Raw genomic sequence first — 4,898 nt, forward strand, 5'->3', positions numbered from 1 at the left:
TGAATTGTATCATAATACCTAATATGCATCACATATTACTATCGATATGTGACAGTATATAATTAAAAAATATTGTTTCATAAAAACTTTTATTAACTGTAGGCCTACACTATAAAACATAGAGTATGCGTTGCATCATGCACTATAGTGCATGCACATGCATACATACATAGATAGGTACATGTATAGGTGCACACATGTATGCTTACACTATACATACGTCATGCATAACCTATTCATGCATATTATACCATATCAATAAAACAGTGCATTTGTATAAATACACAAAATATGTATTTATACATATATATAAACACAATGCATATGCAACACATAGCACACACAGACAACCTACAATCCATGTGCTGGCACACAACAAACCAACACACAACATACTACACAGTACACTGCACAGCATACAACACATAAATTCTAGAACACAGACTGCATATACAATGCTCACTATAACACAATACTACATACACCATATCCAATAAACATACTGTGGTGGGTTGACCCTGGCTGGGTGCCAGGTGCCCACCAAAGCCGCTCTATCACTCCCCCTCCTCAGCTGGACAGGGGGGAGAAAATATAACAAAAGGCTCATGGGTCAAGATAAGGACAGTTTAATAAAGTGAAAGCAAAGGTCTCATGTGAAAGCAAAGGAAAACAAATGATGTTATTCTCTACTTCCCATCAGCAGGCTATGTCTGGCCACTTCCTGGGAAGCAAGGCTTCAGTACACGTAATGGTTGCTCTGGAAGACAAAAATGCCCCCCCTTCCATCTCCCTGTACTTAGCTTTTATAGCTGAGCTGACGTCATATGGTATGGAATATCTGTTTGGTTAGTTTAGGTCAGCTGTCCTGGTTATGTCCCCTCCCAAGATCTTGCCCACCCCCAGCCTGCTGTTGAGGGGGGCGAAAATGTTGGAGAGACAGCCTTGATGCTGTGCCAGCACTGCTCAGCAGTAGCCAAAACACTGGTGTGTTATCAACACCTTTCTAGCTACCAGTGCAGAGCACAGCACTATGAGGGCTGCCATGGGGAGAATTAACTCCATCTCAGCCAGACCCAATACACGTACGCAGACACACACACAATACAAGGTATTAAATACACAGCTAGACACATCACAGCACTCGCTCAACAATAAAACCTCTTGTCTCATTTCCTAGTTGGTGCTGCAAATCCTTTTTTGACTCTGGCATTTTAATCTGATCCAATGAGGAAAGGGTGTCGGGGGGGGGATACATGTCATTCCTCCCTGCCACCAAATTCCTAAAAACTTTACTTCGCTTGAGGGTGTTTGTATTTTCTCTGGTGGAATTTTCAGCCCCAAGCTTTCCAAGTGAGAAATTATATTATCCTGAGTTTTCTGAACCTTTTCTGTTTCATCCCCTCCCACAAGAATGTCGTCAATGTACTGATAAACACTGACCCCCTCCTCTGTCTGAATTAGTTCTAGCTCCTGCGCTAGCGCATGATGAGCTAGAGTGGGGGAATGCTTATACCCTTGTGGGAGTCGGGTAAAAGTAAATTGCTGACCCTCCCAAGTAAATGCAAAGCGGTCTTGATCCTCTGTTTGCAGGGGGACCATAAAAACCATATCTTTAACATCCACTGTTGCCATAATTGAGTGGGCTCGTTCCTGGATTGTAGCTATAAACTCAGCAATATTCAGTACCGCAACTGTCAATGGACCGGTATTTGCATTAAGTCTGCGATAATCTACAGTCAATCTCCACTTGCCATTAGGTTTTCCCACTGGCCACACCGGGGAGTTAAAAGGAGAATGGGTTGGAATCACTATACCCTGTCCCTTTAAGTCCTCTAACACAGGCGCTATTCCCTCTCTGGCCCCTAAGGGTATCGGGTAGGGCTTAACATTTGTAAGCTTTGAAGGGGGAAGCAGTGGCACAGCTTGTAACAGCCGAATATCTATTGTGAAAGAGCCAAATGACCACTGTCTCCCTTTATTATCAATTCAGGTCTTTCCCTTTAAAACATCGAGCCCTAAAAGGTTAAGTGGAAACTCCCCCACAACCATTGTCACTGTAGTGGCACTGTCTTCTCCTGGCAAACGCAGGCTGACCATTGCTAATGCCTGTGGCTGAACAATGCCAAATGCATCTGCCACAAAAAGCCGCTGTTTGGAGGGTGTAATTCCACAGTTAGCAGCGTCTTTGGTTTTAATAGCTGAAATCTGAGCTCTGGTACCTACCAAAAAGGTGACCCGGACTTGTCTTGGCCCCACAATGCCTGTAATTAGTAAATCACCCCGGGAGTTTTCAGTGAGCTGTCTGATATACATCCAACTTTCGCCCCCCCCCCGCTCACCACCGAAAGGCAAAGGATCTAGTTTCCCGCCGGCTTTTGGGTGGCATTTGGTTCTGATAAATCAATCAGGGAGGGTGCGCTGGGAGTAGTATTCTCAAAATCCACTTTTCTTTTTGCTGATTTATCAGGCCACCCTGTTACCAATTTTTCCAATTAGTCTGTTGGCATCCCATCCATTAAGTCACGCGGGATCCCCTTCTGGTGTCCCTGCACCCACAGTCTATTACGTTTGGTATATCTCTTCCCCCCAGTGGTTTAGCAAGGGGTGTTCTCTTATCATTCCCAGGGCGTGGAACTATTTTTACTTCAGCCCGCCTCAAGCCCCTGGAGTCTGTTTTGGTGGCTGGAGGATTAATGGGACCATACTTGCGCCCGTAATTAATTAATTCCTGGGCCACTTCTCCCCAAGTCCACATTTTCCTATCCGGGGGTCGGCGGTGCTGATCAGGCGTGAATCCTCCTAAAGCAGCCACGACTCTCTCGCCCTGGGTCATCGCCTGTATCTTTCCTTGTAATTGTATACCAATCGGCTTCAGAGAATCAGGGAGTCCCCGTATAAGGGGAGTCATTCGCTCAGGATCCACCAACATCATCATCGGGGACTCCTGCGTAGGCTCCAATTTTCAGTCATACATCATCTGCAGACAAGCTGCCTTTTGCACACTCTCCACTAATTGATCAACAGTCCCCATAATCACGAGGGGATCCCCCCTCTCCAAGGGGTTCAAACCCCCCGCCCAATAGGCTGCCCGTTGGGTTAAAGACCAGGAGGCACAGCAATCCCCAGTAGTTAAAAACACTCCCGGTCCCCAATACCGTTCTGCCTCCTTTTCACTTAACAGAATCTGGTGTCCCCCCCGACAACGATACTCTCCACACATACTCCGTTTCTGACTCCTTAGGGGTTCGGCCAAATTCCTTTTTTAGTTTCGCCAACTTGTTGGCAGTATAGGGGACCTCCTTAGTTGTAATTTGGGGGAACTGGTCCTGCTCATCATCATCAATATATTCAGTTTTGACGATGGGTCGCAATGAAGGCAGCTCTAACTTCTCCACTCTCTTTTGCTGCCTGCAGGTCCTTAAAGGGGTAGCCAATTTCTGATCTTGGAGGAATTTCCTCACGGACAGTATCTGCAAGGAGCTGCTCCTTAAGAGCAATTTGCAAATGTTTCACTTGGTTCTTTTCTGCTTCAAGTTGTGCTTTTAATCCTGCCACTTGTCCCAGAAGGGACTGAACAAGGTTTTGGAGGGATTCAGTAATTTGAGATTCTGCAGTGAGGTGGCAATCCCTATTGTTACATTTTAAAAGAAATCAAATCTGATTACAGCTAAAATATTAGGAATATAAAGTTATAGTGTGTGACTATAGTAGATAAAGAACTTAAAGAATGTGCAGTACTGTACTTTTAGCTGATTATCGTTGGCTTATATTTTCTTTTAAGAAGCCAAGAAGATTTGCTTCTTGGAAACTCCCTACCTTTCCCATCTTGATAACTAACTGAAAGACCAATCATTGAAAAGGTTGGATTTCAAAAGAGAACATAGTATACATTTTTATGCAAACTAATATAGATAGTGATGAGAATCATACTGCGCAGAATCAGCTAAAGGAGGTCAAGAAGCGGACAAGTGAGGAAGACTATGAAAGACCACCAGAGGGCTTCTGAAGACCACCAGAGACCTTTGCTGTGCCTGCGTGAAGAGACATATACATATGCTAATGATTTACTGGAAAGTTGATGATTATGTATAACATTCCCCAGAAACTTAATGAATATGTACAACAGGTGTGTATTTAACTGTATCATTAGACAAGACAGGTGCACACGATAGGTGGAGCGATCCCCCGATAGGTGGAGTGATCCCCCGTGTGCCCAGCGCTGCAATAAAGGAGTGCCTGCTTCTTAACTTCTCATTGCTGTTAAGGAGTTTTATTCCGGATTTCGGCAACACTATCCTCCACCGCTGCGGCCAGACTAGCACCGAGAACGGCACAGACAATTGCTTTTCCTTTCCCTGACCGCACTCTAGCATGTTCCTGTAAAGCGACCATCCGATCAACAACGCTCTGCAGATTATACCAATTTCCCTGAGCCCAGTCTGCCCCAGGCACAGAGGGTCACGCTTTATGTTTTTCTAAGAAATCAAACAAAACTTCTTTCCCCAAAGGGGCAATTTTACTATCACTCATCTTGTATAAAGCGGGGAAGCAGTCGTCTCAGGAAGGCAGCATGTAAAGTTTCAAACACAGCACAACACAAGCCCGCACCCCTTATGTTCCTGAGAGGTCTCACGTATTTGGGAAACAATACGGCACTCTCGTCTCAAGGGATCCTGTCCATGATGCCAATTTAAATGTCCCAATCCAATGTGGGGGAAGGTTTCGATATGATCCCAAGAGCGAGATTAAGACACAAATGAGGTCAAATGCCGTATACCCAAAGAGCTTTTATTATCAAAAGTAGAAAATAGTAGCGATAGGATAGAATGGAAGAAAAAGACAGAAATCAAGCAAGCAGTTGGGATAGAGTTGCAAGGATAGTCACCACCATGGATCCA

The 4,898-nt window shown here is 44.7% G+C and overlaps 1 pseudogene; it reads right to left on the reverse strand.

Moving 5' to 3' along the window:
- Positions 1–1,475: 1,475 nt before the first annotated feature.
- LOC128136060 (uncharacterized) lies at positions 1,476–4,530 on the reverse strand (annotated as a pseudogene).
- Positions 4,531–4,898: the final 368 nt, after the last annotated feature.

This window comes from Harpia harpyja, chromosome W (assembly GCF_026419915.1).
Source record: "Harpia harpyja isolate bHarHar1 chromosome W, bHarHar1 primary haplotype, whole genome shotgun sequence".
NCBI classification, from domain to species: Eukaryota; Metazoa; Chordata; class Aves; order Accipitriformes; family Accipitridae; genus Harpia; species Harpia harpyja.